The following is a 24,006-nucleotide window of genomic DNA, read 5'->3' on the forward strand; positions in this document are numbered from 1 at the left end:
AATTTCCCACTGTCAATGTCATGTACTCCACCACCCTGCCAGGTGCCAAGGCCTTCATCTGCATAGTCGTCAGGGTAGCTATTACAACAACAATTTATATTTATATTGTGTGCATAACAGAATTTTACCATTTTAATGGAATGAAACATTCCAAAGTGCCTCATGGATCCTTATAAAATAACGTGTGACACCAAGTCACACTAAAAGATATTGGGACAGATAACCAAACTTTGATCAAAGAGTTTGGTTTTAAGCCTAAAGGAGGAAGAAAGTTGGACAGGCGTAAATTGGAATTCCAGGGTTTTATGCAGTTGAAGGCACAGCCAATAACAATAGAGCAATTATATTTGGGAATACACAAGAGACAAGAATTACAGGAGCACAGACCCCTTAGAGGATTTTGAGGCTTGAGGACAGGCCAGAGATAGAGGGTGCAAGGCAATGGAGGACTTTGAAAACAAGGTAGAGAAATTTAAAATCAAAACATTGCTTGAACAGGGGTCATTGCATGTAGGTGAGCATAGTGGTGATATTTGAATGAGTCATGCTGTGAGTTCAAAAATAGGTAGCAGCAGAGTTTTCGATGACCACAAGTTTATGGAGGGTAGAATGTAGGAGATGAGCCTGGAGTGTGTTGGAACAGTCAATTCAAGATGTATTGGAGGGAAACACCAGATTCTCTGTCTCTCCCTAGAGTTCTGCAATCGTTTCTCCAGGAAAACAAGGAAGCAAAGATCGAATGCCAATGTTTGAGGGGGATGGCTTTGAGGAATTAGTGTGAAATATCTATAAGATGAAAGTGAATGTTGCTTCTTCAGATGGAGATTTGACGTGCTTCAATGGATGAGTGGCAAGATGGTTGAACTGAGACAGGCTACACAAGGTAGTACTGGGACACCTGAATATAGCATGCCATTTACCTTCCCTATTCTCATGAAGTCCCAAAAATAGATATTGGCACCAATGTACCATGTATTCTTAGGTACGATGTCATTAAATGGAATTAGATGAACTTGAATAATTGCATTCTGATCTTTCAATTTCATAATTTATATGTTTCCAAAAATATTAATAACAACCACAATTATTCATATCATCAAAAATATTGTCTCAATATTATCAGGTAGGCCCTTGGAAGGCTGTTTGTATTGCTTGGTTAGTTTCAGTCCCATAGCTTACTCTATTGATTGAGGCTGTGACATTGTCATGACAACGTTCCTTCTTTTGCAGGTAATTGTCTGAAATGCATGGATAGCTCTGTTAGACTACCAATCTGTTACATGACGATTGACAGAAAGTGAATAGAATTTGTGAAAATCCTATTTCCTTGATATTAGTTCATTAAACTGTGAGCAGTAAAACAGAGTTAGTGATAAAGGTAATGCTAAAAACCACTGTTTGCTGAGGAGTAACATGTACAAATTGATGCGCAGTTTCCCACATGACAATGACAGACTACAAGAGAAGTAAGAAAATGTCTCGTATGTTGATGCAAAAAAGCTTAGTGACAATGTACTGCAAATACCTAAATGCAGAGTACTGTGTTAAATGCTACTGATTTTTGAATGAGTTGCATCCTTCTAATCTAATGCAGGAATCTTGTACTGAAAAATGAAATCCTAAAATCTACACATGAACAATGTGATGATTAACAGTTGTATCAGAACAAAAAAGAGTATGTATGACCACTTCAGCACGTTTCATTGCTGCAAATTTTCCAAAACACATCACACAGTCTGTTGCAAGACCTTCTGAAAAGAAATAATTCTATTGCACAGAGGAAATTACACACACTATTTTACATTAACAACAGTAGGCATTGATGAGCTCAATTGATTAACATTTAATTATTTTTATATTATGAAAATTTCGATCAGAGTGCTCCTCATCCTGGTGTAGTACTGAACCTGAGGAACTTGGGTTTGTTTCCTAATCTATATTCAGTGAGCCAATCTTTGTTGTGTTATTACAATTGATTCAGTGTTCTGGACCAGAGAAAATAAAGTAAGAAAGACTGTCTTATATATTTTTTTCCCCACTGGATATCTCAAAGTACTTCACAGCAAATAAATTACTTGGGAAGGTTAGTCATGCTTGTAATGACAATAATAATCTGTTTCTCTGACATTGATTTAAGAATAAAATTTGATGTGAATATAGGAGTTATGGTTAGTAAGTTTGCAGATGACACTAAAATTGGTGGTATTATGGACAGTGAGAAAGGTTACCTCAGAGTACAATGGGACCTTGATCAAATGGGCCAATGGCTTGAGGAGTGACAGATGGAGTTTAATTTAGATAAATGTGAGGTGTTGCATTTTCGTAAAGTAAACCAGGGCAGGACTTATACACTGACCGGTAGGGCCCTGAGGAGTGTTGCTGAACAAAGAGACCGTGGGCAGCAGTTCATAGTTCCTTGAAAACAGAGTCGCAGGTAGATAGGATAGTGAAAAAGGCACTTGAATGTTTGCCTTTATTAGTTGGTGCATTGAGTATAGGAGTTGGGAGGTCATGTTGTGGCTGTATAGGACATTGGTGAAGCCACTTTTAGAATACAGCATTCAGTTCTGGTCTCCCTGCTTTAGGAAAGATATTGTCAAACTTTAGTGGGTTCAGATAAGATTTACCTGGATGTTGCTGGGTTTGGAAGAGGCTGACTAGGCTGGGGCTTTCTTCCCTGGAGTTCAGAAGCCAAGGGGTGACCTTATAGATGGTTTATAAAATAGGGCAAATAGCCAAGGTCTTTTTCCTAGGGTAGGGGAGTCCAAAACTAGAGGCATAGATTTAAAGTGAGAGGGGGAGATTTAAAAGGGAGTTTAGGGGCAACTTTTTCACACGGGGGGTGGTGTGTGTATGGAATGAGCTGCCAGAAGAAGTGGTGGAGGCTGGTACAATTACAACCTTAAAAAGACACCTGGATGGATATGTGACTAGGAAAGGTACAGAGGGATACGGGCCAAATGCTTGAAAATGGGATTAGGTCAGATTCGGCTATCTGGTCAGTGGAGATGAGTTGGACTGAAGGGTCTTTTTTTTTGTGCTGTATAACTCTATGACTCAATAAGATATGGTGGTCAAATCTCCCTTGCTTTTCTTCAAAATAGTGCCATAGAATATCTCCCTGAGAGGGAAGAAGAGGCCTTGTTTTAATGCTTTATTTGAAAGATGATACCACTGACAATAAAATTTTCCCTCAATAATGCACTAGCATTTCAGCCTTGCAATTAGCCAGTGTTACTTCTCCTAAAAAGTCTCCAGCTGAAAACTGCACGCATGTACTTAGGATGACAATTGTCAGGGTGTGATGGGAGGCCTTCCATGAGCAATTAGCTTGTTTAACACTTGTTGTCTGGGATTGCATGTTGCGCATGAAGGAATGTCATTTACATATTTGAGGTTTACTAAAGCCCACAAAAACACAGAAACGGTGATATTGGAAAGTATGAATGTACGAAGAGAAAAGTACACAGGCAATCCAATAAGCAATTAGGAAGGCAAATGGTATATTGATCTTTACTGCAAGATGACTTAATTTCAGAGTAGGGATGCTTTACTGCAGGTACAGAGGGCCTTGGTGAGACCACATCTAAGTACTGCATGCAATTTTGGTCTCCTGGTGAAGAAAGGATATAGTTGCCAAAGAAGGAGTATAGCAGAGGTTTGCTAAACTGATATCAGGGATAGCAGGACTTTCCTTTGAGGAGAAACTTGTTTGGCTGAACCTGTATTCACTCAAGTTTAGAAAGATGAAGGAGGATCTAATTGAAACATAAAAATTCTAACAGGGTTGAATAAGTTAGATGTTGGGAGGATGTTTTACCTGGTTGGGGAGTCTACAACCAGGAGATACAGTCTCAGGATACAGGGTATACAATTTAAGACTGAGATGAGGATAGATTTCTTCACTAAAAGGTAGTGAACTTGTGGGATTCTGTACCATGGAAGACTACAGAGGCCAAGTCACTCAAATAGTTAAATTTTGCAATTTTAATGGCATCAAGAGGTATGGGGAGTAAGTGGGAAGATAGCACTGAGATAGAGGATCAGCCATTATTATACTGAATGGCAGAACAGGCTTGAAGGGCCTACCCCAGCTCCTAGTTTCTATCTTTCTATGATTCTATAGCCTGTCAGGAGTTAGTGTATTGAGATAGGGTATCAACTGAAAATTTATACAACTCTGAATTAGTGCCAAAAAGCTGAGGTTTTCTTGCTTATTTTTTCATTGCATTGCAGTTTAATTTAGATAAATGTGAGGTGCTGCATTTTAGAAAGCCAAATCAGAGCAGCACTTATACACGTAATGGTAAGGTCCTGGGGAGTGTTGCTGAACAAAGAGACCTTGGAGTGCAGGTTCATAATTCCTTGAAAATGGAGTTGCAGGTAGATAGGAAAGTAAAGAAGATGTTTGGTATGCTTGATTTTATTAGTCTGTGCATTGATTATAGGAGTTGTGAGGTCATGCTGTGGCCGTACAAGGACATTGGTTAGGCCACTATTGGAATACTGTGTGCATTTCTGGTCTCCCTGCTATAAGAAAGGTGTTGTGAAACTTGACAGGGTTCAGAAAAGATTTATGAGGACGTTGCCGGGGTTGGAGCGTTTGAGCTCTCAGGAGAGGCTGAATAGGCTGGGGCAATTTTCCCTAGAGTGGAGGCTGAAGGATGACCTTATGGAGGTTTATAAAATCATGAGGGGCATAGAAAGGGTGAATAGTCAAGGTCTTTTCCCCGGGGCAGGGGAATCCAAAAATAGTGGTCATAGGTTTAAGATGAGATAGGGATGATATAAAAGGGACCTAAGGGCAACTTTTTCATGCAGAGGGTGGTACGTGTATGGAATGAGCTGCCAGAGGCGTTGGTGGAGGCTGGTACAATTACAACGTTTAAAAGGCACCTGGCTTGGTATATGATTAAAAAGGGTTTAAAGGGATATGGGGCCAAATGCTAGCAAATGGGACAAGATTTATTTAGGACATCTAGTTAGCATGGACAAGTTGGAGTCTGTTTCTGTGCTGTATATCTCTATGACTTAATGACTCTACTTGTCTTTCTGAACCTGATGAGTAAAGTGACAAATTGAATTTGGGAAAGCCTAAGGCTTTTGTCAGACCATGCCGAATTTGTACCAAAAGGAAAACATTAGCGAAACAAACAGTCATACTTGGAAGATGGTTATGGTTGTTGGGGATCAGTCGCCTTCAAGACATCTCTGCAGGAGTTCCTCAGGGAAGTGTCTTAAATCCAACCATCTTCAGCAACTTCATCAACAATTGTCCTTCCAGTAAGATCAGAACTGGAGATGTTCACTGATGATTGCATAGTGTTCAGCACTATTCATGACTCCTTAGATACTGAAACAGTATGTGGCCAAATGCAGCAAGACCTGCACAATATCCCCATTGGGGTGACAAGTGGTGACAAAAATTTGTTCATGCAAGTGAGATACAATGCCCATCTCCAACAAGAGGAGATCTAACCATCACACCTTGTCATTTAGTGGCATCACCATTGCTCAATTACCCACCATCAATATTCCATTCCACTTATCATTGACCAGAAACAGAACTCTACTCACCATATAAACACTGTGGTTACAAGAACAGATCTAATGCTTGGTATCCTGCAGTGAGTAACTCTCAGCTGGATTCTCAGGGCCTGTTCACTATCTGCAAGGCACAAGTCAGGAGTAGGATGGGATAGTCACCGCTTGTCTGGATAAGTGAGTGCCAAGTACACTCAAGAAGCTTGACACCACCCAAAACAAAGTAGCCCATTTGAGTGGCACCATATCTACAAACATTCAGTTCATCCACCACCAATGCTCAGAAGCAGCAGTGTATAACATCCACAAGATGCAATACAGCAACTCACCAAGGCTCCTTATACAGCACCTTCCAAATTCATGATGACTACCACCTAGAAAGAAAAGAACAGCAGATTATGTGGGAACACCACCACTTGAAAGATCCCCTGCAAGCCGCTAACCATCCAGATTTGGAAATATATCACTATTTCTTCAGTGCCATTGGGTTAAAATAATGGAATTCCCTCCATAATGACATTGTGAGATCACCACTACCTTATTAAGGACAGTTAGAGTTGTCAATAAAAGTTTATAAATGGTCCTGAAAACAACACCTACATCCCATAAATGTTTCTTTTTAAAGAAATGAACATACTGGTCTTATTGGATGGCCATTTTGAAAAGTAAACGTGATGAGTTGGACCAGTATGTGTCATTCATAAGTTTTACTGATTTTTCCTTCTGGGTCCCATTTCATGACAAAATATTGATGGCTGAACCTGACCTGCTGGATCTACTGTCTCAGTGTATGTTTGGTTATTCATTTATCATCTTGTCAGTGCTCCTCATCAAGCATGCTGAACATTTCATCCTGTTGATGATGGATTATTTTATTATTCTTCAGACTCGATTCATTAGGGCTCCAGTAAATCTGAAAGGAGGTGGAAGTGGCAATTTACCCCAAAAGATGAGTGGTATGCTGGAAGCTTCATCTGCACAGATGATGAATTTCCTCCAATGACAACAAAGACATGGCTGTGACCTAGGCAGTTAAAAGCTTTCCTACAATATAGCACATTATATGTTTGGTTGTGCCATGAAAGATATCTTCCAGCATATGTTGTCAGACAATTTGTGCGACATTTGTCTCTGAAATCATGGCTTGGTAGTTGCAGGATTTTGATGGCGACCTGTCAGAGTTAGTATCAATACCCCTCTGGACTTGAATAGAGCTTTAGAATTTAGTGCAAACTCAGATTAATGTGTAATTCCTGAAACTGTGATCTATTATTCACGGTTCCTCCATAGTCTGTGCTGTGAACCAGGTCAAATTTCTGACCCCAATTCCCACACTTCTTCATCACAGAGCCAGTAATCAGTTGATTTGCTAAGAACTTCCCCTTTTCCACTCGCATAGTGCTATTAGAAATGCCATAAAAATGTAAACATTGTTGAAGGAAGTGTTGTTAGAATTTTATCAATTAATTAGATCTCCAGTTTAATGGTGATCAGGCCCTGAAAAATATATGAAATATTGTTGAGTTATTATGTTAATTAATAGATTTTTTAAAAAAAAGTAATTAAACTTGATAAAAGTTTCGTCATAAAGTTTGAACTCCTACTTTCATCCCAAGTGTATGTCCCAATCTTCATTTGTTCTGCTTGTTATTTTTAAAAAGCGACTTGATTATTCATGTTTTTCATTTCCTGGTTGGCTGTCTCTAAAAATTGTTGAATACAATTGGCTGTTTGGAAAGCTTGGCGTCCACATAGATACTGCAGCTAGATACTGGAAGCCCAATTAAACTGCAGTACAATCAATTGTGCAATGAGAGATAAAGTTCTTGGTACAGAAATCACAAGATCTCTTAATGAGAATTTCTTAAGACTTTCTTTGAGAGCATTGGCCCATACTTTTCACTGTCAGCACAATCTGGACCCAAACATATCTTTGATGATTTGTGCTTGAATAGGGTAGAGATATCACATCCTTGGGAAATGTAACATTCTCCTGTTGGACATCATATTTAAACATTGAGTGCCACTCTTTACTGGTTTTTATCCCACTTCTTATAAATTTAGTTTGCTCAACAAAATAGTAAATTTTGCAAATCTACAATTTTTAAATCTTTAACATTGTTGGCTTGCTACAGGTCAGATTGTTGATACTTAAGACTACACTCAACTACTGTAAAAACCCTATTAGCTTCCATTACCTAATGTAACAGCCCATTGTATTTTATCATGCCTGAATTATCCCATTGAAACTTTTCAACTTGATGACTCTAATAGAAACTGTGCTGAACTCGTAATTTTAGTAAGATTGGGTCATGTTTGTCGATGAATGGTAGTCCATTGACAATCCTTATTGTATGTAACACTATACACAAAAAAGTGTAGAAGATGGAATTCTAAGATCCTAAACGCTTGAGTCCAGGTTCCATCTGATAGCATGATTGATGGTATAGTCCACTAATTACCATAGTATTTATTAACTCATCATCATACAACAATCAGTGCCATAATAGCCAAATTCAGTTGCTGAAGTTGAAATATTAAGCATTAATTAAACCTTTAATTCAACCCAAAATGCATGAATCATATCTGTTAAGAACTGCTGTTAATTTTTTTCCAAGGGTTGAGGTGATCAGCTTTTAGTAAAATGTAAATAACTAATGTCTGATAAACTTGTCAGGCAATGGTTAGTCCATAGCTAAAGTACTAGTGCAATTTTTTCAGTGACCTTTATAGGAAAGATTTTAAAGGCATGGAGATTGTTAGCCTGAATTCACCAAATAGAAAGTAATTTAAGAAGATAAATTTGATATATTAGGAGTACTTCTACTTAAAAAGAAAAGATTTGAAAGATTTCTTTTAAATTATAATGGGATTGTTGGGAATAATAAAGAAAGATTATTTCTTCCAAATGCACGAAAGAGTTATCAATTTTGAAATTGTCAGGCAGGGCGTTTGGAAAGACATTTTGTGCAGAAACTTTGTTAGATTGTGGAATGGATTGCCTTATGGATTGTTCCCCAGTCTTTATTCCGATGATTAAAGTCCACTATTATAACTATTTAATAATTAATGCACTTGTTTAAAACATATTTGTTCATGAGATGTGAGCATCATTGTCTGCAGCAAAATTTATTTTCCATTCCTAATTGCCCTTGAGGAGGCTGAAATGAGCTGCCACTTGAACCACTGACTCAGGTATTCCTACAGTTCTGTTAAGAAGGGAATTTGAGGATTTTTATCTGCAACAGTGAAAGAGTTATCATACAGTTCCCAGGCGGGATGGTTTGTGGCTTGGAAGGGATTTTGCAGGTGGTGGTAATTTCATGCATTTGCTGCTTTTGTCCTTCAAAATAAAAGATGTTGTGTGTTGAAGTGAGTTGCTGTAATTTGCTTGCAAATTTGTTCCTTACATCTTTTCTACATCTTTACATCAATTGGTGGCCCATACCTATACTCTGGGCATTATAATTATCCTTAAGTCAAACCAAATAGATCTGTCCTTGACCCCTCCCGGACATCTTTCCTCTCCAAAACTCCAGTATCCTCCTTGATCAATCCTCTTTTCCTTACTTCCCTGTCTTTCCTGAGCACCTTATATTTTGGATAATTTATTATCAAGTCCTGCCCTTATTTGAGCCAGCTTTCTGCTAATCAATACAATATTATATTTCCACACAGCTATATATATGTTCAAATGACCGATTTTATTTACCACATTTCACATACTCACACAAATGCACAGTCACTCTAATTTAGACTTCATTACTTCTTAGGCTCAACTGGCTTGACATCTTCCTATTTCCTACTCTATTTTGATGTCTCTCCCAATATTTAGTGGACGTTGTATTCCTATCTAGTATAATTTGGCTCCCTCATCCCTGCAAAGATAGTTTAAACTTGTATACTTCTACTGCAAAGGCTTTTTTTTTAATCCTCACGTCCACCACCCACCTCCACTGAAATTACTGATGGCGATGAAGTGGAACTTCATGGTATCAGCTTTTCCATAGCTAATCCAAATGGCCATTCATCATATCTGATACTAGACAAAAGTTTTCTCACTGGAATATGATGATGCTGCCTAATGTTGTCTGTCGCTTGTCCAAGCATGCGCATATTTTTACCAGCATAGTAGGATATTACTATCATAGATCTTATTAGTTTTCCTCCTTTCTGGACCAGGGACACAAAGTACTCCTGAGATGCTGTTATATCTTCACTTACCACTGCTGCACGAATACTTCTGGAATCCCCCAAAGATGGATCTTTGTTCCTCTATATTCTATCTCAGTTTATCTGCTGTTAAAGACTTCATCTGCGCCTTTGCTGCTTCAATAATTGACTATTCCAATGCTTTCCTGCTTGGTTTCTCATCTAAATTGAGTTCCTCCGAAACTCTGCTGGCAGTATCCTAATTGAACAAATTCCCATTCATCCATCTCCTATATTTTTACTGGTCAAGCAATAACATAATTTCAAATCATTGTTGTTTTTAAATTCTTCCATGACCTCATTCCTCTTTAACCTCCTGTAGCCCAATTTTGTTGTATAATCAATCTGTGAAGTGGGACATTTTTTCATGTTAACAGTATTATATAGGTGCCAATTGTTGTTGCTTTATTAGCTGCTTCAGCCAAAACTAAACATCACTTATGAAACATTGTTGATTTGTGTATTTGAGTATTTACTCACACAATCAACTCTGCTTTTAACAGCTTTCTGTTTATTGGTGTAAGTAGACTTAACATAAAACAATTTAAATGTTTCAAATTTAAACATTTGAACTTATGGACAGTGTCAATATGATTATTTTTAAGCACAAAAGATATTTGATTATTACTTTTCTTCATGAGTTATTATAAATTTTCATGTTAATATTTCTGTTTTGTAATTATAATGTAATAATCACTACATGAAACATGTAAAAGTTAAATTATTTAAATTACAGTTTGGAAAATGTCCTATTTATAAATCATATAATACAGCTTTTCTATTAATCTGACTTCTCACAAATCCTTTATAGAGTCATAGAGTCAGAGAGATATACAGCACAGAAACAGACCCTTCAGTCAGACTCATCCATGCCGACCAGATACCCTATGTAAATCTAGTCACATTTGCTAGCATTTGGCCCCATAATGCCTCTAAACCCTTTCTATTCATATACCCATCTGAGTGCCTTTTAAATATTATAATCATACCAGCCTCCACCACCGCTTCTGGCAGCTCATTCCATACACACACCACCCTCTGCATGACAAGGTTGCCCTTAGGTCCCTTTTATATCTTCCCTATCTCACCTTAAACCTATGACCTCTAGTTTTGGATTCCCCCACCCCGGGGAAAAGACCTTGACTATTCACCCTTTCCATGCCCCTCATGATTTTATAAACCTCCATAAGGTCACCCTTCAACCTCCACTCTAGGGAAAATTGCCCCAGCCTATTCAGCCTCTCCTGAGAGCTCAAATTCTCCAATCCCAGCAACATCCTCATAAATCTTTTCTGAACCCTTTCTAGTTTCACAACTTCCTTCCTATAGGAGGGAGAACCGAACTGCATGCATAACTCCACAAGCGGCCGAATCAATGTTCTGTACAGCTGCAACATGACCTCCCAACACCTGTACTCAATGCACTGACCAATAAAAGCAAGCATACCAAACACTTTCTTCACTATCCTTTCTACCTGCAACTTCACTTTCAAGGAACTATGAACCTGCACTTCAAGGTCATGGATGATTGCAGAAATGCATTTATATAACATGTTTTAATGTTTAAAAGGTCTTCCAGTGTTTCATAGATGCAGTAGGAAAGTAGAAAACAAGCCAAAAAAATACATAAAATGTGATGAGGAGATGTATTTTATAGGACAAAAGTATCTTATAGTATCTTATAGGACAAAAGAAAGAACAGGCTGGATGATTTATGGAGAAAAATCAGATAAAGTCGAGATATGAATCTTAGTATTTTCTTACACTGTACCTACTTCAGCAGTTATTTGCACAAATTGTGAGAGTTCTGACATAATTATAGATGCGATTGGGAAAAACTATTGAGGCTATAAGTGGAATGAAATCAAGTTTACAGACAATATGGAGTGTAAGGGAATATAACTTCTCTGAAGTTATCAAAAGAATACTTTTAAAAGGCAGGAGAGTTGTCTGGAAAAATACAGACATTCAAAAAAGTTACCTGAGTCAGTTTTTGTATTAGAGTAAATTACACTTTCATTGCTGGGCATCTGCCTAGAATGACATTTGAAGTTAGTGATATGAAACCTAATTATTTTCTTGCTTAAGTAACGGAGCGAATACGTCTATTTGATATTGATGTGTTGGAACCCTGTACTTTTGAGGTACTTTGGGCTGTGTAAGCAACTTCTTAAATAGAACCAAAACATTCCAAACTTAAATAAAAACAGAAAGTGCTGAAAAAAATCGAGGTCAGGCCACATTTGCAGAAAAGGAACGAATTAGCCTTTCAGGCCCATCATCAAAAATGTAAGAAATTAGAGATTTGACAGCGTATAATCAAGTACAGAGCCGGAGGGGATTGAAGCACAGTATGATCTGAAGTTGGTACACGTAAGTTTTGAGGCTGGAAGGGTATAGAATTCCCAAGTGTTAGATGAGGTGCTGTTCCTGGAGCTTTCTGAGTGAAGTAATATACAAATAAGCTTCTGGCGAGTACGTGACCATAAATGTTGTCCTCTAGGGGTCACAGTTTCCGCACCGTTTGCAAGGACTACTGCAACCCTAGCCGACGTTAGGATACTAAGGATGCCGAGTCGGTCCTGCTGCAATGAACATGATCTCCGGGATCGCAGCATGTTATCTCGGAGCGTGAACGAACGGATGGATCATTAGAGCAGCAGCTGGGTGCCTGAGCAGCGGCCTTGCAAAGAAAGGGAAAGTCGAGACAATGACCACGGCACGTTAGGGGGAGTTTGTCAGGCTGGGCTAGCGGGCGCGCGCGCGCGTCGGCCATCAGGGAGCGCGCGCTGCGCCCGCCTGCCCATCAGCTGTTGCGCGCCTGTCAATCAGCTGTGTGTGCACGCGCCTGCATAATCAGCCACGTGCGCGCGCATGTCAATCAGCTGTGTGTGCGCGCGCAGGGAAGCCGGAGCGCGGAAGCTTGGACTCCGGGGGAACAGGAGTTGCCCACGGTAACCGTGCAGGAAAGTTCACTTTAATCAGCAAAGAGACGTGGGCGATTCCTTCTTTAACCAAAATCGAAGAACAGCAACACCTCATCATCCCCTCGGACTCCCTGCCCGGTGAGTAACACGCTTGCAAGTGGATTTAAATGTTATCTTTTAGAGAACATTGTGGGTGTTATTACTCTTTTTTTTATTACGTATTACTTTTATTTGCTGAAAAATGCATGCTACGTTCCTCTTTATGAACAAGTATCTCGGCTTTATGCATGTTAACGCCTGACAATGCATATTAGGAGAATTCTGGTTTATGTTTGCATTTTTTTTAAAACATTCCTGATACGTTGGAATGAAGAGGAATACCCATTTTTAAATGTATTCTTTGAGTGATTAAATGACTAATTACCATGAGGGATTAAGGAGCTTTGTCTTAGCCTGGCTTGCCCTTTCCAGTGTCTCTGGCGAGGACAAGTCTTGATCTTGGCAGCTGAAGGACAACATTGCAGCCAGTGGTACTGAGCTGGTTTTGTCTTGTGAGCTCTGGACTTGGGGCTGATGGTGAGGAGTTATTGACTGAGGGGGTTTCATCTGGTTCTCGGGTCAAGAAGGGACCTGGCTTGAGGCCAGCAGCAGCTGCTGCCTCAGACATTGCCGAGACAACATTGGATAGTTACATTCAAATTAATCGATCTGACTATCTGGACCCCTGCAGGCTTAAATTGTATTTCCTTGCCTCCACTCCCCCCCCCCCCCAGTTTCTAGATCAACATTTCCAGCTCTAAAGAGCTAAAAGTGTTCCTGAAGATAAGAGTTCCTCAATTTAAAATTTGCATGTTTACTGACATTTGATACAAAGGGATACGTTTATTTGACTGTTTCACGTTAATTCTGCAAGCAATTGCGAAATATTGAGTCTGTTTCAATACAAATTACTACGTTTCAGATGTTTGCAGCCATCCTAATCGGGCAATAGAGTAGTCCTTTTTAATGTAACGATTGAAACAGTTGGGGGAGTGAAAACTTTTAACAGATTATCAGGTGGATTCAATTTCCTGATTAAATAATGTGGGGTTGAAAAAGAAAATTCATTTCCAAGGTATTAACAGCAGCACATCACTAATACTGCAGTGATGGGTTATATCCATAATTAAAATCCAGTGTTAATTATTTTGATGCTGTGAGACGCCTGAATAGATCCACTGAAAACTTTTACGATGATTCAGGCTAGGTTGGTAACAGAAAGACATTTTGAAAAGCTTAAACGGAAATAGCAAGATGGAAACGCTCAGGTGAGCCAGCATTGTGAACAGGGACCTGGGAAAAGTTTGAGACGCAATAGATTTTAAACAAGTATAGAAAGCGGGGGGGGGGAGAGCGAGAACAAAAGGGTAAGAGAATGGAAGAGATAAGACCTTAAATGACGAAAGAGCCGATGGTTTGAGGAGATGATAATGAATGAGAAGCAAAAGATGCTTAGAGGAGAAAGAGGCAATAACAAAATCGTTGCCAACTGCTGTCATCTGAAAATATCCTGGTAGAGATTATGATCTGAAATTGTTGAACTCCCAGTCTCAAAGGCCATAAAGTGCCTATTTGTTCCAATAAATCTTGGTACCACATTGACAATATAGGCTGCAGAGAACAGAACATTCAGAGTGGGGGGAGAATTAAGATGATAAGCAATCAGAAGCTCAAGGCCACGCTTGCTCTTTGAATGGAGGTGTTCTACACAGCAATCACCCAATCTATTTGATTTACTCACTGCAGTTCTGGAAGAATATTTGGGATCTTGGATAGTGGGATAGGAACTGTGTAAAGGATAAGAGTAATAACGGAATGATCGAGTGAATCAGGGTGTCATGGAATAATCTTTCGCAGAGCAAGTTGCTTTGGTGGCAGAAATTGTGGTGGATGATCTGTCGGCTGCAAAGGTGGATGTAACAGAAGCATTGTTTTGAAGATGACATTATTAGAACAAATGTACTGGAAACAGGAAAACTAGATGAATTGAATGGAATCCTTGCAGGAAGCACTGTGGAAGATAAGATCACTGGGAGTTAATTGTTTGGTAGCCTACACCTAAAAATGAAGGTGGAAGTAAAGGAAAGGAAGAGCTAGTAACCTGCTATGGGAAGGTAGAAATTGGCAGCACTATTGTTGGAAATTTTCAGTTTGGGGCATAAAGAGGAAATGGTACTGAGATCAATGTGTTGCGGGGGGAGGGGGTGTGCGGAAGGAGGAGAGCACCTGAACAGGACTGGAACAAAGAATGTTCTACGTACTCTGGAGTGAGTTGTTATACCCCTGTCAAAGGGTTAACCAAGTCATGCTACAAACCTGTGATGGGCATAGCAGCTCATCTCAGGTAAGCCACTTTTATGTTAACTAATTGAATTGTTGATATTTTTCTTGCTCCCCCAGAAGGCAATGACTTGCTCTGGGAACAACTTGATGCACAATAGCAGCCCTCACAACCTGGTTCAGGTAGGTATTCTTCATGAACAGAAACAACCAATAGCAGTGTTTGGGTAATTAAGTAGCAATAACCATTGCATTTAACCATTTAAATAAGTCTCTCTTGCGTGTTGATACACTCCCTTTCAGCATTAATTACAGGCACCAAGGCTAGTTTAACTATTGCTGTAACTTTCCTGTATCATGCCACCTGCTTGAAATTGGATGTGGGATTGAGTCTGTTGTTTGCTTCCATGAACCAACAGGTGAGCTGCAAAAACTGTTCACGAGATGGTTTAATTCTAAGAATAAATTTTTTTTTCCCTTTTAAGGATAGATCAGGAGGAGTATTATACTTTAAAGTTTCTTGCCTTAGCTGGAGTCCATTACAAAGAGAAGTGTCAGTGTGATTTCAGGGTGAGAATTTTAAATCTCAATGGTTAACCACCTGATGGAGAGGTTATCTGTTGCTTCAATTTGACTAAAGATATGAATTGTCTATGTTTGTATCTGAGACATAAAACTACACTATTGGTTCAACAAAGATTCACTGGAAATCATAATGCCATATGTAAATTGATTATTATTTCTAATTATTTTAGCTATTCCTGTACCAGTGTCTGTGACATTGTAAATGGTTTTTTTTTGCTGCTATTCAAAACTGTTTTCATTGCTCCTTCCCCAAATGACACTTTTGACCTTGCATATTACTGTCCCATCTCCCCTTTGCTTTTCTAGGTCTTTTATGTAAAATTGTTGCCTCTGATATCTCTGCTCACTTTCATCGCAGTTCCATTTTTCACCCTGTCATGTAACTTGAACAACCCTAATCAATAACTGTTATGGCATCCTCTGTGACTATGATGCGCTATTTTTCCTGGTCTTCTTCAACTTTCCTGCAACCTCTCACACAGTTGACCACCACTCGATGTCTCTCAACTCTCCATTTGAGAAGGACAGCCTTGCTTGGTTCTGGTGTTACCGATTGAACTATAGCCATCTAGTAATATCTCGACTTTTCTGTCTGGCTTAGGCCCTTCCTCTTTCCTATCTCCAGATGTACTTTGACAATATTATCTGAAGACTTGGTGTCAGGTTCCACATGTATGCTGAAAACCCAAAGTTTTCACTAAGTCTCAAGCAACTTAGTGTTCCTTTTTATCAATCTGCTTCACGTCTAAACAGTCCCAGATGAGCTACAATTTCCTCTACTAAAACAATGGAAAGCTTGAAATCATTGTCTATTTCCCCTACTGATTCTGTTTTTGCCCTGGTGCGTGTCTTCAATCAAGGCTGACTGTTTACAGCCTGAATGCCATTTTTGACCCCATAACAAGATTCAAGCTTATATCAATCTCCTTTAATATCCATAACATTGCCTATTTTCACCTTTTTGCTACAGATTAATTTCTTTTTCTCCTCCTAAAGTATTTCAATTTTCTCTTTCCATTTTCCACCATTCTACTGCCCATTAAATGCATCCAGTCCTCCACGTAATGTAGTTGTTGACCTACATTAACTGTCAGTCCATCAGACATACTTTAAATCACATTATTGGATCTAGATGTGTAACTACCTCCAATTTCTAACATTTTGAGAGCTACATACCTCCAAATTATGCCTCTTGGGTGTCAATTGTTGGTGAATGTGCTTTCATCTGCTTAAGTCAAAGCTGCAAGCCTGGCTTTGCTTTCCCATCTTTTTGTCGATCTCTTTGACCAAGCATTTAGTCTTTTCACAAACCTTGCTTTTTGGAGCCAGTAGGAGCAGAAGTGCTCCCCTGATTCAATAGGAATTGCAACTTGATGCAAATCTATTTTAAAGACTTGCCTGAGGATAGCTGCCAACAATTGTGCTGATGATGCTCAGGGACCAATTTCTATTGATCCTCTGGCTTTTTGCTCCCTCTCGGTGCAGCCAGACTAATCGTTGTACTCTAAAGAACTTGCAACCATCATAAAAATTGACATCTTCATTTCAGTGGCATGAGTCTTTGTAAGAGTTTGATTTTGCTAATTGCAATCCAAATTTTTGTATGCAATATGTAACTTTTGCACTTTTTTGAACATGTAAACCTGAACTAAATGAGTTACGTACGGTATGCTTGTTTGCAGTAGGTAAGCATGAAGAGCAACTCCAGCATCATTAATATGAAGAATTTGTAGCACTGTCTCTTCATCCGAATAACAGTGATTGATAAAGACAATTTTAAAGCAGAAGAGAACCAATATTTGTTCTGTGGCAGCACAGAGTTGTTTGAGTTCATCTGGTAATGTACATTGGAAACAATTGTGATTTGTGACTTATTGCTGTCAGTAGACAATGGGCAATGATTTTGAGTATATTAACTTTTAAAATCTGTGTACCTTATTGGAGTGTGTTACCAGGGAGACTGAGAAATCTCTGAACAGCAACAGAATTGCCTTGATACGCAATCAGAATTTTGTAACCTCTAAAATCAAGAGATTCAACAGAACCAACCACATTCACAGATTTAAATGCATTTGAATGCTTCCCAATAGCTTAAAGTTTATTCATTGTTTAGCTGAACCTCACAATCCAGGAATGCCCTTGGTTTGACTCTAAATCTGTGCTGACTAAGCTCAACTAGGATAATAGTGAAGCAGTACAGCGGACCTGTGCTAGTGAGATTTCATTGAGTTAGCAGATGATCGGGAGGAAAATGTAAAAGAAAATTATTGTTGGTTCTGTATAAGCAATATTGCTGGGTTTGGTTTTGTAAAGTGTGAAAGTAGAATTGAAGTAAATTTTCTGATATTAGTTTTAAACAATTTCAAATTGCATCATTCTTTGTTGGAAGTAGAGATATGCAATGAACAAAACACTTGGTGATTTTTTTCTTTGAATCCTTGTTTATTTCTAAATAGCCGTCTGTTTCTTTTGTGTACAGGTAACAATGCTTTCTGAAACTCTGTAGTGACTTCTATTTTTGTTTCAGTTCAGTAATTTTCTTGAGTATACATGAATTAAAACTGGCAGCAAATGCACTAAAATCTGTGGGATATGTATTGGTTCTTGAAGTGAGTCATACAAGTACTCTACTCTTCTGTTTTAGGAATGAAACATATTTTGTGATAAATCTTTTGTATATTATATAGTTTACCATTAAGTAACTAATCTGATTAAATTAATTTGCATATTAACTTGCTAAGCTTTGACATTTCCCACTTGGACATATTCACAGCCTTCAATTTTAGTTTCAGTGATTTGCAAATGAATACATATATAACATGTATTTTTAAAATGTTACTAACTCATAACTATGGTTTGTACCCATTTCCTTTTATAGTATATGTAATGAATCTAGTCTGCACCATTAACTGAAAGCTGAGTGTTGTTGGGAACAATATGCCTTTTACGGTGTGGATATAAGTGGAGAATAAATACATATACATATACAATTTCCTGTCTATTGCACAATATAATCTGCAATTTTAGTAAATTATGTGCAGATTGGTTAAATTGCATCTTTGTAAGTTAGATCAGTGGTTCCCAACCTTTTTAGTATCAAGGCTTGCTTCAGTAATATAAACAATTCCACAGCACATTCACTTTTTTTTCAGCTGAATTGATTGCTCATAAATGTCACGCTTATATATATTTACTATGGTTTCAGCCTTACTAGAGAGATTTGCAACAACACGCTTGCAACTACTTATTCATTTCTACTCAGATCAGTGGCTTAACTTAAAGAAAATCCAAAAATATTTACCTTAAAATCTGTGCAAATAGGGAAAATGTCCAGGGGGCAGGCTAGTTCAACAGTTATTCAGCAATTGAGTTCCTCTTTACTGTGCATATGCTCCTCGATCATGACGTATTCTCAGACCGAGTGTTTGGCCAATTTCTATGCATGTGTGGCATCAGAAGTCTACGCGAAGCCCTCTGCTTCCCAAGATTTTGGTGGCACACTTCTCACCTTGATGAGGCACACTCGTTGAAAACCTCTGAGTTGGACATAGATGCAACTTAGTAATGTGAGAGGCATTCCAAACATTTACCAATACAATTACAATCTGTTTTTACTTGCAAAATTTTATCATAATAAATATGTCCTTAATTTTCAAAAGGAAAATACACCAATGAACGAAGTATGAAATGATTTAACTGCTCAAAATACTTCAGGACTTTTCCCCATTTTTGACTGCATTCAGCTTAGCAAATAATTGAGCAAGTAAGGTGTTCAAAGTCCATGATGTTTCTTTCAGTCTTTTGCTGTCACTCCATTGACAGTCAAACCCTCCTCTAGCCTTCTACCCCCCTTAAATTCTGAAGTCTTCTGATGTTGTGGCTTAATGATCCACACTCCACCCAAAATTGATAGTTGAGCTTTCACTCGCCCTGCCTTTCCTGATACAGATTCCTTCCTAAAAGCTTTGTGCTCCTTTCCACTTCTCTCTACCTCAAGTTAATAGCTACCATCTTCTTGTTAAGATGCAATTATTTTGCCAATTTTTCAGCTGCGCGAAATAAATGCTACTTCTCTCCGTTGGAAAAGTCGTGCATGAATAACAATCTGGCAATGTGTACAGTGTTACCACTTAGTAACAGGAACTAGTTATCAAAGCAGTATAGCTCTTAAAAGCAAGGTATTGAAAATGCTGCAGATCTGAAAGAAAGACAAGTGTTGGAGAATCTCAACTTAAGTACTTGTTATATCAAGGTTTTTCTTCTGTCTTTCTCTCTCCTACCCACTCCCTTTTATGTAGATTTGAAAAGCTAACCTTTCTTGCATTCATTTCACTCTTCTCCTCTGTTAATTCCTGGATTTAGTATTGTCCCTTGGATTCCAGTGATCCTTTATGATCTTAGCCAATTGTCACATTGCTTATGCTTAATATTTGATTTTGTTTTGATAGACTACTTGGGAGTGGAAGAGGCACATGGTGAGTCACTAAATGAAATTGAAATTGAATCCTCATCAGAACAGAGTCCAATTTGAGATATGCATGCTCAAGATCATTAGATATTGAGCCCAGTTAGTGCATTCCAACTAAGTTCAGTCAATTCAGTGTTAATCGTGCTTTGGCTGAGCTTCAAAATACCAGGATAATCACTAAACTCTCAATTATTGGAAAGCTTTTCTTTCTCTACTTTTCCCAGCTCTTCCACTAGAAAACTCCTCCTTGTTTACACTCCAATTCAGAGAAACATATTCTAATGACTGCATAGAGTAAACTGGAACCTAAAAAGTGGAAAACAGTTTTAATTGTGCAGTCTTGGGTATTCCGTTAAATTGGCAGTGTTTTGTACTCAAATGTTTATTCTGGGTAATTGCCTAAGTCTTACTATTCAATAATTCTTAAGGGCGATATTGTATTTTTACTGCATATTCAGCAATCTACAAATTTATTTTCACATTCTAATGCTCACTGTACAGGAGTATTTGTTACAGCAGATGTAATATCTTCTGTTCCATATGGCTTATCATTTTTAAAGTGGTTGTTAATTTTTCTGCTTTAACCTTTACAGAAGACATACTGTTGGTGAGGTTCTGGCATTATTTGTATCTTTGTACACATTTCAAATGAAGTAACTCATTCTAGTTAGTTAACAAGTCAATTATTTTCTGGCTTTGGGCCACACAGCAGGTTTTGTACCACCCTTGTATTGTTTGCATAGAACATCCCTCCACCAATGTCTAAACATTGAAATTAATTGTAGGTAGATTTCTTTGAAAGTTTAGTACAAGGAACACCTTGAGGACATTTGAAAACCAACTTGATAAAGCCAGAACTGTGGTGCGTATGATGTCAAAACCAAATGGTGTGAGACTATGGCCTCCAGGGGATCTCTCTCTGCTTCTGTCTAAAATTAGGTCAAGCCAACATTTTGAATTAATACTATAAGCTTATCATTGCTAAAGGATCATATAATATTAGAAAGATGTGGCAGTCACCATAAAAGGATGGAGGTCAGAATTGAAATGTGTTGAAGTTTGGTAATAGTTACCTCGTATCACAGTATTGGTTGAGATATTTAAAGCTGCAGTTTGTTTTTACCAGGTTGCTACATATCAGCTTCTCAAAGTTAATAAATAATTTTCCAAAAATCATACAAAGAAATTGAGCTTTTAATCCTGTCAAGCCCTCTTTTTGAACATTTAATTTCTAAATTTGACCACGTTGGTTTTAAAAAGGGATGCTATTTTAGGGTCACTGATTCACAGATCTGTTTGTCAGTTCCTGATGCATTAAGAATGATTGGAATGAATGTGACATCTGTCTGGTCTAATTTTTGAGTGAAACAAATGTAACTGTGTTAATTTTAAAATCTTTGTAGTGAAACAAAGATGGCAACTGTTATTGCTGAACAAAGCTCAAGGGTTTAATGTACACAAAGTATTAAAACACTATTTCAGCAGGGTGCAATGTTTTTACTCAAGTACATCATTGGGAATGCCCATATGTTTCTAGAATACATGAAAAATTCAATAATCAGGCTTGCTATTCTGGGGGGGGGAGTGGGGGAGTGGGGGGGGGGGGGGGGGGGGGGGGGGGGGGGGTGGGGGGTGGGGCAAGAAAGAATTTCTTTATATATTTACAGTTGCACTTTAAGTGAAAATTAACATTTATTTCAGTTTGTGTAGTGTCTATAGAGTTTTCATGGACTTTGACATTTCCCTTTATTTTGTATATTTTATGTATTATAATGTTCTTTATAAGTAAATGTTATTGTGCATTTTAATAACAAACTTAACATATCAGTTGAGATGTAGTATTGTCATATGATCTCTAAATCTAATTAATGGAACATGTACCATCAGCACCAAAGGGTGGACAGAGCAATTTGGTAACTTGGACTGCAGTAAATGATGCACATTGAAGGTTTTTTTTATGATTACATCATGAGTTGGGGCATAATTCAAAGTTTAATAGGGCACACTCATTTCTCCAGACAACATGATTTGACTTAATTAAGGTAATTTTTCCAGTTATAGTTATTAATATAATTATACATTTAAATATAAATTGTAACCAGAATAGCAAGTCACAACAAACAAAATCTTCCATCATAATTGGGTTTGAACAAAATATCTCAAGGGCAACATAATCCTTTACAGTTTGTGTTGTACTGCAGCCTTTTGTTACTTTGATCAATAATCTTTCTCATTATTTGAACTGAAACAAAGGAGACTGGTTGATTCAGTAAAAGTATTAAGTACGTTATGTCATCTCTGATCGAAGTTGCATTTATGTTTCTTACTTTTCCTGCATGCTCTACTCCTAGAATCAATGACTTTATGTTGGTGAATAGTATTATTTTTGCCATTAATAATGCCTTATTTAATGACATTTTTAAAAATGTGACTTTAAGTGAAGCAACATTGAGCAAATCAGACTTTGCCATAATAATTAATGTGTCACCTAGAATTAGGTGCATTTGGATTATTATTTTCATTAAACCAGTCCATATTCTACCTCGAGCTGAACCCAGTGACCTAGTTGGAAGTATCCATAGTTGATTTGGAGTGGAGTCAGCAGTGAAATCAAAATGTTCCTGTCTGGTCTATATGGTGGTTTGACGTCTGTCTCTGGCAAAATGTAGTTTACAGGTTGCTGACTCAAAAGTTCTTCATAAGGTTGTCTCGACTTTTCTTGGGCTTCGGCTTGAAATGGAAGTTCTGCTCCAAGCAAGCAAGTCAGAGGACTGTATCACAATCAGCACTTGAGTATATAGGCTGTCCTTTTCGTCACACTAATGCAATAACATGAAGCCTATAAGTGCTGGTGTTGAGAGTGAGGATTATGCTGCATGCTATTGAAGTGATCTTTTTATTGAAAGAAAATGACAATTGTGGGCAGCTGCTTCTCTGCACAGAGTTCCAAATGTGGATATCCATTTTCATTGCTCTTTGAAACTCCGTGTTTTCCATGCCAGGTTGTCATGACAACTCTGATGGTGACATCACCAAGGATGACTATTTTGCCCTTGGGAGGGGCATTCTGGATATGTTCGCAGAGATCAGTGCAAAAGTTATTTTTATCAACTGTGTTTGCTTTCTGAATTGGAGCATTAATATTAATGAAAGTTGTATGCTACTGGTCCTGGAAGGGGAGATGCAGGGACATGTGTTCAGAATGGCTGAATGGCTTGAATGTCTAGTTTTCTCCACCATGAAGCTGTTACTGAAAAAATGTTGTTTACCTTGGGGATTACTGGACCATTAGAGGGCATTGCCAATGTTGTGTTCTGTCAGGCTGTCTTGCTGCAAGAAGCAAACCTTTATTCAAGGTTCCCATATTGATAGCCAGTCTGGCTAGCTCATGAGCCACCACAATTGAGTGTCATTGGAGGCAGCGTGGAGTGTAACTGTTGTCACCAGAGTCGAGCATTGTTCTCACTTCCCACCAGTGAGTTTTAGGACTTCTTTTCTTTTCTCATCTCTTGTTGTAAGTTTGGGAGTGTGTTTTGATCTGCAGAGTCATAGAGTTATACAACATGGAAGCAGACCCTTTGGTCCAACACAACTGCGCTGACCAGATATGCTAAACTGATCTAGTCCCATTTGCCAGCATTTGGCACATATTCATTTAAAACATTGGTATTCATATACCCATGTAGATGTCTTTTTAAGTGTTGTAAATGTACCTGCCTCCACTTCCTTTGGCAACTCACTCCATAAATGCACCCACCCTCTGCATGAAAAGGTTGGCCCTTGGGTCCCTTTTTAAATCTATCCCCTCTCACCTTAAACCTATACCCTCTACTTTGGACTTACCCACCCCAGGGAAAAAAACCTTGCCTATTTACCCTATTCAGGCCCCTCATGATTTTATCATCATAGAATATCATAGAATCCCTACAGTGTGGAAACAGGCCCTTCAGC

The 24,006-nt window shown here is 38.3% G+C and overlaps 1 protein-coding gene across 6 annotated transcripts in view; it reads left to right on the forward strand.

The window, feature by feature from the left end:
- The first annotated feature begins 12,484 nt into the window (after positions 1-12,484).
- The window catches only part of LOC109926975 (SPRY domain-containing SOCS box protein 1), a 193,771-nt gene continuing 182,249 nt past the window's right edge, over positions 12,485-24,006 (forward strand). The window contains exons 1-2 of one of the 6 annotated variants that reach the window (XM_048604078.1): positions 12,497-12,821; positions 15,123-15,185. The gene's annotated coding sequence lies outside the window, so the exon portion shown is untranslated. Of the gene's footprint in view, positions 12,822-13,177; positions 13,260-13,969; positions 13,991-15,122; positions 15,186-15,319; positions 15,422-24,006 lie in introns of those variants that run through there. The other 5 variants (XM_048604086.1, XM_048604077.1, XM_048604080.1 and 2 more) reach the window with 5 other exon arrangements.

This window comes from Rhincodon typus, chromosome 13 (genome assembly GCF_021869965.1).
Source record: "Rhincodon typus isolate 14 chromosome 13, sRhiTyp1.1, whole genome shotgun sequence".
Lineage (NCBI taxonomy): Eukaryota > Metazoa > Chordata > Chondrichthyes > Orectolobiformes > Rhincodontidae > Rhincodon > Rhincodon typus.